Source organism: Anomaloglossus baeobatrachus, chromosome 10, assembly GCF_048569485.1.
Source record: "Anomaloglossus baeobatrachus isolate aAnoBae1 chromosome 10, aAnoBae1.hap1, whole genome shotgun sequence".
NCBI classification, from domain to species: domain Eukaryota; kingdom Metazoa; phylum Chordata; class Amphibia; order Anura; family Aromobatidae; genus Anomaloglossus; species Anomaloglossus baeobatrachus.
The window spans coordinates 121075706-121088894 of NC_134362.1; the positions used below are offsets into that span (position 1 = coordinate 121075706).

General features: G+C 42.9%; 2 pseudogenes; one reads left to right on the forward strand and one right to left on the reverse strand.

Annotated features, from left to right (window-relative positions):
- Window positions 1-357: 357 nt before the first annotated feature.
- LOC142255547 (U2 spliceosomal RNA) lies at window positions 358-564 on the reverse strand (annotated as a pseudogene).
- Window positions 565-12863: 12299 nt separating this feature from the next.
- On the forward strand, window positions 12864-13069 carry LOC142255471 (U2 spliceosomal RNA; annotated as a pseudogene).
- The last annotated feature ends 120 nt before the right edge of the window (window positions 13070-13189 follow it).

The window sequence follows — 13189 nt, forward strand, 5'->3', positions numbered from 1 at the left end:
TGCTTCAATGGATTCTCTCATCCCAGCCCAGTAAAACTACATATTTTACACAGTCATAAGCAGCCAAAAGGGATCTATTCTATTCAATTGCAAATGATCTAGATAAGACTGAGAATAAGATACTGCACGGGACATAGCAGAGTTGGTCAAGTTGAGTGGAGATGAGTTTGCTATTTGGCACAGCTTTTTGCATCAATAAAGCAAGTAAAAGGTGTGAAAGATAAAAAAAAGGGTGAAAGTGTGAAAAGTGAATTGGCCAAATTGAGGTGCATATAAAGTTTTTGCTTTCTTTCAATTCACTAATGGGGCTCATTTGAATCAGGTGAATTGAGTTCTGCTTTTGGAAACTGGGTTAAGAAGGGGTGCACCGGTCCTGGAGGTACTGCAATACCAGGTCAATGCGTGGAGTGGACAGAGCAAGATTTTTTCCATCTCCTTGTTCTAAAAATCCATTTAATATATGGTCCCCAGAGAGGGGACGTATCAGATATTAAACTGATAAGAACAGATTTAATTTTTTTTTTTTTCTGTTTATCAGTAGGACTTCAAAATAACAAAGGTGATCGCCTCCCGTTGCCTGGGAACCGTCCAGGCACAAGAGGGCTATGTGTCACCAGAAGGCGCACACACTTCCTCAAGGCCGGCAGACGTGCAATCCCAGGCACCTTCCAGTACCGACCAAGGTAGCGTCCTCCGAAACTACACTTGATCTTAGCCAAAAGGCCGAGAAGCTATAACCCGAATTGGTTACGGCCTTGAGTGGCACCCTGGCCTATACCGGACACATCTTAGGGAGAGGGAGACAAACCCACGCCTACAGAAGACATTTTGTCACCCAAGCCAACCCTTGAAAAGGCTGTTTTGCAGAGCAAAAACAAGAAGAATGGTGCTTTTTGCAGCCGCCGCCCACTGCAATGAATCTGAATAACTCCTCCTTTTGGACACAAGCACCTCACCTCCCCCTTGCAGTCTTTCCAATTCATGATACAAAAAGACGGACGGACAGGACAGGACAGGACAGGCTGCCTGACTTTCCGTCACTGCCACCCTTTGCCATCCTTGCCCGTAGAAAGCCCTTTCATCATCCCCAAACCCTAATCTTTTCCATTCCCTTCCCAGATGCGTCTCACTCCCTTTCATTAGGAAGTGAGCGCAGCCTTTTCTCCGTTCTGCACATGCGCGACGTTAAACACAAATGCGCAGGCGTGCGTTCCATTACCCTCACTGCATTCCACTCCCATACAGGAAGTGGGCGCAGCTATTACTACGGTCGCACATAAAAGAACCCACGGCCACCACTGCACATAGCTGACTCCACCACAGGACACCCACTTCTACACCAACGCAGGTAAGACAGGATCGGCACCTCTATGCTCCCGTTACAATCAGGCTCAGTCACCATGTGATAACGCTCTCAACTCTTTAGTTGCAGGCTCCCCTTGCTTCACCTCCACTGGCTGTGCTGCCATTTCCTCTCCCACCTGGAAGGTATACTTTATTCCACTATTTTCCTGTTTCTCTCTTCCCCCTTTTCCCATAACCTACTTTTATCTGCATTTGTGGGGTATCTATATGCTATTTACATCATAGTTTTATTCATTAATATGGAAGGGAAGAGTGCCCATGAGAGTGTTGAACTGCGGAGAGCAAGAGATTAAGCTGCTCCGATTTGCCACCATTGATAAGCTGTTCTCAGTAGATACACATGCTATCCAAACAGCAGCATCCACCATTGCTTCAGCCCACCCATTCAGTGACAGCTCACCAAGTCAGCCATAGGAGTGGTGTAAGGAATTACACGTAGGCACTGACTCCACACCTTCACATCACAAGAAGGGGGTCTACAGGCTAGTGCAAGAATACGAGCAAGTCTTCAGCAAACATCCGCTAGACTTTTGAAGAATAAAAGGGGTCAAACACTACATCCCCACAAGTGCACACCCACCCATCAAAGAGAGATATAAGCCAAAACTACCTGCACATTACCAGTGTACCAAGGACATGTTGAGCAACATGAAGGAGGCTGGGGTTATCCGTGACAGTTGTAGCCTCTGGGCAGCTCCGTTGGTCCTGTTAAAGAAGAAGGACAGCACCACTCCCCTGTATTGAGGAATAGCTAGCTGCATTGAGAACTGCAAATTATTTTTCTACCCTTGATCTCACTAGTCGCTATTGGCAAGTGTCCGTTGCTGAGGCAGACCGGGAGAAGACCGCCTTTGCCACCCCGATGGGTCTCTGCGAGTTCAAAAGCATGCCCTTCGAGCTGTGCAATTTGCCAGGAACCTTCCAGAGGCTGATGGAATGCTGCTTGGGACACCGAAACTTTGAAACGGTACTGCTATACCTTTATGATGTTATTGTTTATTCTAAAGCAAACAAGATTTTAGGGTGTATAAAAAGGGAGATTAGATCCGGTGATCCCAACGTATTGTTACCCCTCTATAAATCACTTGTAAGGCCACATCTGGAATATGGGGTAAAGTCCTGAGCAGGTTGATAACCATTGGTTTGAGCATGGTAGGGTGTAGTGCGCATCTTCCTGCATCGGTAAAAGCTGCAGAAGTCCTTGAAGATTTCCGCTTCAAAGGCTGTGCCTTGATCTGTGAGGACTCTCTCTGAGTAGCCATGAGGTCTGCATAAGTGTGCTTGGAAGACCTTCGCTGCAGTATGGGCCATTAGATCTTTGACTTGTACCACAACCATAAATCTCGAGTAGTTGTCTACCATCGTAAGTGCATACGTGAGCTCGCCTCGATATTCTGCAACAAAACTCCCTTTTTCGATTTCAGTTTCAGCAAACACTCCTCTTCCTGTAGAAAATATTTATCATTACCTAAGACAGTCATTCTAATGCATGACAATATTAAGGCAATTTAGTTAAAACTTGTTTTAACTCACCTTTAAGGGGATTGATGTATTTCATGGTCAATCCAGGTTTGTCAGTGATGGCACTGACATAATGTATGGCGTCTTTTTCGGGCGTTATCCTTTGCCTTTTCATTGTGAAAATCCAGTTGCCTATATCAAAGCAAATTCTACTACTTGTAAAGTATGCAGAAAATGAAATGTAGAACATATAACATCAACTGCTTAGGAACGCATCATAGGTTAGTACTTAAAAGGATATTGTCATGTTTTAGTCATAATGCAAGCTGGACATTTTTCATGTTACCCTGTAATCGCCGGCCTGTTCTAATGCTCACAAGCCAAGATATAGGCTCAGCTGCTAAGGCTTCCCTCTGCCTTCTGAATGAAACTTGAATATGTCTGGGTCACTGTGTATATAGCAGGTGCTCAGAAAAAATAAGAGTCAATTCAATAAAAATAGCTCTGGCACACTATAGTGATCAATAACGTAAGAAAAGAACTCTTGAAATGCTGAAAATTCTTTATTTGTGCAAAAGGATAATTCATCCAACGTTTCGACCTTGTTTTTAGGTCTTTATCAAGGATAAAGTTATCTAAGATCATAAAGGGTTACAAAACCATATAAACACGTAATTAGTACATAGTACAACATAACAGTACAATATATTGCTACTTGAGAGTACAATGGGTCAAATGACCATGATGCACATACAAAAAATTTTTCCAAAGCCATAGTGAAAACATTTGTACTGAGGAAAGAAAATTTCCACATGACCTATCTGGAGAAACATTCTGGATCAAACAACCAAAAATAGTCAAGCAGGTAAATACACACCTATATGGATAACAGGATGATATGTGTTCAATTGTATAGCGTCATTGCCATTAAGGTACAAATGGAAAACTTGCAATCCTATATAGTGAAGGAAATGAACACATATCATATCAAAGAACACAGGAACATGGGTGTGAGAAAAACCTCAATGTTTATACTTTGTTCTTTATAATGGTGTGAACATGTATATGTCTCAGTACCTTATGCACTTGAGAATTCTAGTGAGTAGATCATGAAAGCCTATTTCAGAACTGGAATCAGTAAATAATTGTAGGTGGAATCTAAATGAAAAGATGGTACAAGTGTTATCATGACACGTGGGCTATAACACAATGGACCGTGTGACAAAGAAGAAAGGAGAGAAAGAAGAGGAAGAAAATGCAACTACCTGTAACATTACGTGATAGTCACTGGTAAGTATCACTTGACAATTCAAGTGAAAAAGGATTCCTTTATTAAAGGGTTCTCAGGCGCCTCAGGATCATGAAATACTAGGGTAAATGATATGAGAATGGGTAAGAAGCACCACTAAAGGAAATATGAGATGCAGGACATATATCTATAAACCCCTGAACTACATGATAGAAATAAAAAGAAGAAAAAAGAAAAAAAAGAAGAAAGAAGAAGAACACATAGAATGCGGAAAGAGAATGGGTACAACTACCTGAGTTACTGCAGGGAGGCCCCTGGTTGGTATTCTGAGGGTTAGTGGAATTCCTTCACTGAAGGGTTCTCAGTTGCCTCAGGTTCGTGAAAAATGCTATAGACAAATAATGCCCGGAGAAAAGGGGTTCATATACAGCGAATAATGGTAATACAAGGTACATGTGTCACATGTAATAGTATATATATATATATTGTACTAAGCTCTACACCAGAAATAGAAAGTAGTCCCTCTGCCTTCTGTCTAGGTGCCCTGAGTTATGTCCTGTAAACTGTCACAGGGACCCAGACACACATGTGTAGTAGGGGAATATCCCTGCTGAGATGCCAGTGCTAGAGCACTCGTTTGCTGTGGAGTTGAACGCTATGTGAGCAATTCTTACCTTCAATGAGCAGAAGTCTCTTTTTTCAGATTTCAATATCTCTGTGGGTATCTGGCAGAAATATGGAATACTCTTTACTGCTAAGACCCTGTACACCACTCCCACTAAAGGGGGCTTTACACGCTGCGACATCGCTAATGCGGAGTCGTTGGGGTCACGGAATTTGTGACGCACATCCGGCCGCATTAGCGATGTTGCTGCGTGTGACACCGATGAGCGATTTTGCATCGCTGCAAAAACGTGCAAAATCGCTCATCGGTGACATGGGTCTCCATTCTCGATTATCGTTACTGCAGCAGAAACGATGTAGTTCGTCGCTCCTGCGGCAGCACACATCGCTCCGTGTGACACCGCAGAAACGAGGAACCTCTCCTTACCTGCCTCCCAGCCGCTATGAGGAAGGAAGGAGGTGGGCGGGATGTTCCGGCCACTCATCTCCGCCCCTCCGCTGCTATTGGGCGGTCGCTCAGTGACGTCGCTGTGACGCCGCACGGACCGCCCCCTTAGAAAGGAGGCGGTTCGCCGGTCACAGCGACGTCGCCGGGCAGGTAAGTATGTGTGACGGGTCTGGTCGGTGTTGTGCAGCATGGGCAGCGATTTGCCCGTGTCGCGCAACAGATGGGGGCGGGTATCCACACTAGCGATATCGGGACCGATATCGCAGTGTGTAAAGTAGCCTTTAATAAACTGTGTAAAGGATTTTAAGTAAAAATCCACAATAAACCAGCGCTAGATGGGTTTTTATAATTTTATTAATAGACCACAAATAAAAAAATTTTTGCTATCCTTGTTTCAAGACAGAGTATTTGATAATATACAATACACTGATTATTACTAAAACCAAGGACCACATAAAACAAGGACCACATAAAATAAAAAATGAAAGTAATGAGAATAAAATTCTTTTGTATAACCAATTAACTTCGAGGTGATACAATATTCACATTGATTTAGTTTTACCAGTCTAATGTAATGCCCCGGCCGGTGGCATATATTTTGTTTGGTTAATAATTTAGACTTATACAATGAAAGATGTACTATACCACCCCTGGCTAACTTACAAGTTTTAAGTTGTACAATATAAGTTTGCGACGTTATATTCATATATAGGAAGGCAAACAATATTGGCAATTTAGTGGCACCCACCATACGTAATCTTACAGCACCTAATAAGGGAGGATTATTTGGCCTGAAAGGTTTTTTTCCATGCAAAAGCTGTATAGTATGTAAGAATACAAAAAATATTTCACGGAAATCCTTCTTACAGGGGCAGTCAGAAGTCATGATTAGAGAATTTATTACATGTCAATCAAAGGGAGTAGTATATTGCATTCAATGTCCCTGTCAGAAAAAATACATTGGGAGAACTATTAGACCCCTATGGAAAAGGGTGGGTGAGCACATTAGAAGTGTTAAAAATAAATGTACTAAGCACCCCCTATCCAGACATTATGTGTTAAAACATGGAGGGTCCTTTAAAGGATCCCAAGTATGGGGCGTACAAAAAATAACTAAGGATTGGAGAGGTGGCGATTTCATTAAAAAAATGTCACGAGCAGAAAGCCAATGGATTTTTGAATTGAACACCTTGAAACCATATGGACTCAATAATGATATAGAACTGTTTGCTTTTAATTAATTTATATTTTTATAGGTAGAGGAGTAATAGGTACTGATAATAATACGGAGAGAAGGAAAAAAAAAAAAAAAAAAAAAAAAAAAAAGCGATTGTCATGGAGATATATGTGTATATATGCATAATATATATTAAAATTGGTGCTTCACTTGCCCAAGGTTGATGTAGATATAAGGGGCTTTTCATATTATAGCAAATTTATATTACACCTTTATGATGTCCTTTTGTTAAATTTATTGTTGAAAAAAAGCATATGCATATATACACATTGTCTTCCCAGTATATGATGATACAAGCAAGGCTATATATAGGTCTTTTTAGAAAAACCTTTAGAAAAACCTTTGCACATAATTATATTATATGGCTATTATGAACGGTCTTTCACAAATTGATATATGTAGTGGTCATTGAATGTTGGTTGAATTTAAACATTGTTTAATTTTATGCAAATTATAACCAATTAAATATATGCATAAATAGTGCTCTAGGCAACAGCTGAGTTATCCTTGAGGAAGGGGGCCGTTACACGCCCCCGAAACGCGCGTCGGATCAGGACTCTGTTTTTGCCTACCTCACCTGTGCGGTGATAACCTGCCAAGTAATCTCTCCCTCGTGTGGAATCAACCGGCTTCCACTGGACACGGTACGGATTGCCTGCTGGAGAGGTTGAGAGGTTACCGCTGACATTTCCTTTGTCTGCAACCAGGATACATTGGTACCTCCAGCGGTTCTGCATTGCTCGTTTGGAAGCGGATCGGAGCCTTGTGTGGTGCTAACCTGCCAAGCAACTTCCTCCTGTGTGGAATCAGTCAGCTGACACTGGATACGGTCTGGACTGCCCGCTGGAGAGGCTGAGTAGTTACCGCTGATCTTATTGTTGTCCGCAGCCAACATCTTGGTGCTTTCAGTGGCTTCGTACTGCTTGATTTCGAAAGTACATTTGGGAGAATACGGGACCGGCTGGTTTGTGGCCTTGTGAAGTGTTATAAAGGCTCTGTAAAGAGGGATGTCGGTAACCATACATCTCCCCCAGAGCCAGCACTAGTCGTGGCCACTGGCCTCAAAACGTCCGCTCTGGAAGTCTAACAGGTCAATCCTGTACATAGCGGTTCCAGCCTAATCAACGGAGAAATCCGGGGTGTTTTTTGCGGTCAAGTTGTTGTGAGGTTTATTCCCCCAGGCCCTGGGGGCGAATATAACGTCGCAAACTTATATTGTACAACTTAAAACTTGTAAGTTAGCCAGGGGTGGTATAGTACATCTTTCATTGTATAAGTCTAAATTATTAACCAAACAAAATATATGCCACCGGCCGGGGCATTACATTAGACTGGTAAAACTAAATCAATGTGAATATTGTATCACCTCGAAGTTAATTGGTTATACAAAAGAATTTTATTCTCATTACTTTCATTTTTTATTTTATGTGGTCCTTGTTTTATGTGGTCCTTGGTTTTAGTAATAATCAGTGTATTGTATATTATCAAATACTCTGTCTTGAAACAAGGATAGCAAAAATTTTTTTATTTGTGGTCTATTAATAAAATTATAAAAACCCATCTAGCGCTGGTTTATTGTGGATTTTTACTTAAAATCCTTTACACAGTTTATTAAAGGCTACTTTACACACTGCGATATCGGTCCCGATATCGCTAGTGTGGATACCCGCCCCCATCTGTTGCGCGACACGGGCAAATCGCTGCCCATGCCGCACAACACCGACCAGACCCGTCACACATACTTACCTGCCCGGCGACGTCGCTGTGTCCGGCGAACCGCCTCCTTTCTAAGGGGGCGGTCCGTGCGGCGTCACAGCGACGTCACTGAGCGACCGCCCAATAGCAGCGGAGGGGCGGAGATGAGTGGCCGGAACATCCCGCCCACCTCCTTCCTTCCTCATAGCGGCTGGGAGGCAGGTAAGGAGAGGTTCCTCGTTTCTGCGGTGTCACACGGAGCGATGTGTGCTGCCGCAGGAGCGACGAACTACATCGTTACTGCTGCAGTAACGATAATCGAGAATGGAGACCCATGTCACCGATGAGCGATTTTGCACGTTTTTGCAGCGATGCAAAATCGCTCATCGGTGTCACACGCAGCAACATCGCTAATGCGGCCGGATGTGCGTCACAAATTCCGTGACCCCAACGACTCCGCATTAGCGATGTCGCAGCGTGTAAAGCCCCCTTTAGTGGGAGTGGTGTACAGGGTCTTAGCAGTAAAGAGTATTCCATATTTCTGCCAGATACCCACAGAGATATTGAAATCTGAAAAAAGAGATTTCTGCTCATTGAAGGTAAGAACTGCTCACATAGCGTTCAACTCCACAGCAAACGAGTGCTCTAGCACTGGCATCTCAGCAGGGATATTCCCCTACTACACATGTGTGTCTGGGTCCCTGTGACAGTTTACAGGACATAACTCAGGGCACCTAGACAGAAGGCAGAGGGACTACTTTCTATTTCTGGTGTAGAGCTTAGTACAATATATATATATATACTATTACATGTGACACATGTACCTTGTATTACCATTATTCGCTGTATATGAACCCCTTTTCTCCGGGCATTATTTGTCTATAGCATTTTTCACGAACCTGAGGCAACTGAGAACCCTTCAGTGAAGGAATTCCACTAACCCTCACAATACCAACCAGGGGCCTCCCTGCAGTAACTCAGGTAGTTGTACCCATTCTCTTTCCGCATTCTATGTGTTCTTCTTCTTTCTTCTTTTTTTTCTTTTTTCTTCTTTTTATTTCTATCATGTAGTTCAGGGGTTTATAGATATATGTCCTGCATCTCATATTTCCTTTAGTGGTGCTTCTTACCCATTCTCATATCATTTACCCTAGTATTTCATGATCCTGAGGCGACTGAGAACCCTTTAATAAAGGAATCCTTTTTCACTTGAATTGTCAAGTGATACTTACCAGTGACTATCACGTAATGTTACAGGTAGTTGCATTTTCTTCCTCTTCTTTCTCTCCTTTCTTCTTTGTCACACGGTCCATTGTGTTATAGCCCACGTGTCATGATAACACTTGTACCATCTTTTCATTTAGATTCCACCTACAATTATTTACCGATTCCAGTTCTGAAATAGGCTTTCATGATCTACTCACTAGAATTCTCAAGTGCATAAGGTACTGAGACATATACATGTTCACACCATTATAAAGAACAAAGTATAAACATTGAGGTTTTTCTCACACCCATGTTCCTGTGTTCTTTGATATGATATGTGTTCATTTCCTTCACTATATAGGATTGCAAGTTTTCCATTTGTACCTTAATGGCAATGACGCTATACAATTGAACACATATCATCCTGTTATCCATATAGGTGTGTATTTACCTGCTTGACTATTTTTGGTTGTTTGATCCAGAATGTTTCTCCAGATAGGTCATGTGGAAATTTTCTTTCCTCAGTACAAATGTTTTCACTATGGCTTTGGAAAAATTTTTTGTATGTGCATCATGGTCATTTGACCCATTGTACTCTCAAGTAGCAATATATTGTACTGTTATGTTGTACTATGTACTAATTACGTGTTTATATGGTTTTGTAACCCTTTATGATCTTAGATAACTTTATCCTTGATAAAGACCTAAAAACAAGGTCGAATTGTTGGATGAATTATCCTTTTGCACAAATAAAGAATTTTCAGCATTCCAAGAGTTCTTTTCTTACGTTATTGATCACTATAGTGTGCCAGAGCTATTTCTATTGAATTGACTCTTATTTTTTCTGAGCACCTGCTATATACACAGTGACCCAGACATATTCAAGTTTCATTCAGAAGGCAGAGGGAAGCCTTAGCAGCTGAGCCTATATCTTGGCTTGTGAGCATTAGAACAGGCCGGCGATTACAGGGTAACATGAAAAATGTCCAGCTTGCATTATGACTAGAACATGACAATATCCTTTTAAGTACTAACCTATGATGCGTTCCTAAGCAGTTGATGTTATATGTTCTACATTTCATTTTCTGCATACTTTACAAGTAGTAGAATTTGCTTTGATATAGGCAACTGGATTTTCACAATGAAAAGGCAAAGGATAACGCCCGAAAAAGACGCCATACATTATGTCAGTGCCATCACTGACAAACCTGGATTGACCATGAAATACATCAATCCCCTTAAAGGTGAGTTAAAACAAGTTTTAACTAAATTGCCTTAATATTGTCATGCATTAGAATGACTGTCTTAGGTAATGATAAATATTTTCTACAGGAAGAGGAGTGTTTGCTGAAACTGAAATCGAAAAAGGGAGTTTTGTTGCAGAATATCGAGGCGAGCTCACGTATGCACTTACGATGGTAGACAACTACTCGAGATTTATGGTTGTGGTACAAGTCAAAGATCTAATGGCCCATACTGCAGCGAAGGTCTTCCAAGCACACTTATGCAGACCTCATGGCTACTCAGAGAGAGTCCTCACAGATCAAGGCACAGCCTTTGAAGCGGAAATCTTCAAGGACTTCTGCAGCTTTTACCGATGCAGGAAGATGCGCACTACACCCTACCATGCTCAAACCAATGGTTATCAACCTGCTCAGGACTTTACCCCATATTCCAGATGTGGCCTTACAAGTGATTTATAGAGGGGTAACAATACGTTGGGATCACCGGATCTAATCTCCCTTTTTATACACCCTAAAATCTTGTTTGCTTTAGAATAAACAATAACATCATAAAGGTATAGCAGTACCGTTTCAAAGTTTCGGTGTCCCAAGCAGCATTCCATCAGCCTCTGGAAGGTTCCTGGCAAATTGCACAGCTCGAAGGGCATGCTTTTGAACTCGCAGAGACCCATCGGGGTGGCAAAGGCGGTCTTCTCCCGGTCTGCCTCAGCAACGGACACTTGCCAATAGCGACTAGTGAGATCAAGGGTAGAAAAATAATTTGCAGTTCTCAATGCAGCTAGCTATTCCTCAATACAGGGGAGTGGTGCTGTCCTTCTTCTTTAACAGGACCAACAGAGCTGCCCAGAGGCTACAACTGTCACGGATAACCCCAGCCTCCTTCATGTTGCTCAACATGTCCTTGGTACACTGGTAATGTGCAGGTAGTTTTGGCTTATATCTCTCTTTGATGGGTGGGTGTGCACTTGTGGGGATGTAGTGTTTGACCCCTTTTATTCTTCAAAAGTCTAGCGGATGTTTGCTGAAGACTTGCTCGTATTCTTGCACTAGCCTGTAGACCCCCTTCTTGTGATGTGAAGGTGTGGAGTCAGTGCCTACGTGTAATTCCTTAAACCACTCCTCTGGCTGACTTGGTGAGCTGTCACTGAATGGGTGGGCTGAAGCAATGGTGGATGCTGCTGTTTGGATAGCATGTGTATCTACTGAGAACAGCTTATCAATGGTGGCAAATCGGAGCAGCTTAATCTCTTGCTCTCCGCAGTTCAACACTCTCATGGGCACTCTTCCCTTCCATATTAATGAATAAAACTATGATGTAAATAGCATATAGATACCCCACAAATGCAGATAAAAGTAGGTTATGGGAAAAGGGGGAAGAGAGAAACAGGAAAATAGTGGAATAAAGTATACCTTCCAGGTGGGAGAGGAAATGGCAGCACAGCCAGTGGAGGTGAAGCAAGGGGAGCCTGCAACTAAAGAGTTGAGAGCGTTATCACATGGTGACTGAGCCTGATTGTAACGGGAGCATAGAGGTGCCGATCCTGTCTTACCTGCATTGGTGTAGAAGTGGGTGTCCTGTGGTGGAGTCAGCTATGTGCAGTGGTGGCCGTGGGTTCTTTTATGTGCGACCGTAGTAATAGCTGCGCCCACTTCCTGTATGGGAGTGGAATGCAGTGAGGGTAATGGAACGCACGCCTGCGCATTTGTGTTTAACGTCGCGCATGTGCAGAACGGAGAAAAGGCTGCGCTCACTTCCTAATGAAAGGGAGTGAGACGCATCTGGGAAGGGAAGGGAAAAGATTAGGGTTTGGGGATGATGAAAGGGCTTTCTACGGGCAAGGATGGCAAAGGGTGGCAGTGACGGAAAGTCAGGCAGCCTGTCCTGTCCTGTCCTGTCCGTCCGTCTTTTTGTATCATGAATTGGAAAGACTGCAAGGGGGAGGGGAGGTGCTTGTGTCCAAAAGGAGGAGTTATTCAGATTCATTGCAGTGGGCGGCGGCTGCAAAAAGCACCATTCTTCTTGTTTTTGCTCTGCAAAACAGCCTTTTCAAGGGTTGGCTTGGGTGACAAAATGTCTTCTGTAGGCGTGGGTTTGTCTCCCTCTCCCTAAGATGTGTCCGGTATAGGCCAGGGTGCCACTCAAGGCCGTAACCAATTCGGGTTATAGCTTCTCGGCCTTTTGGCTAAGATCAAGTGTAGTTTCGGAGGACGCTACCTTGGTCGGTACTGGAAGGTGCCTGGGATTGCACGTCTGCCGGCCTTGAGGAAGTGTGTGCGCCTTCTGGTGACACATAGCCCTCTTGTGCCTGGACGGTTCCCAGGCAACGGGAGGCGATCACCTTTGTTATTTTGAAGTCCTACTGATAAACAGAAAAAAAAAAAATTAAATCTGTTCTTATCAGTTTAATATCTGATACGTCCCCTCTCTGGGGACCATATATTAAATGGATTTTTAGAACAAGGAGATGGAAAAAATCTTGCTCTGTCCACTCCACGCATTGACCTGGTATTGCAGTACCTCCAGGACTGGTGCACCCCTTCTTAACCCAGTTTCCAAAAGCAGAACTCAATTCACCTGATTCAAATGAGCCCCATTAGTGAATTGAAAGAAAGCAAAAACTTTATATGCACCTCAATTTGGCCAATTCACTTTTCACACT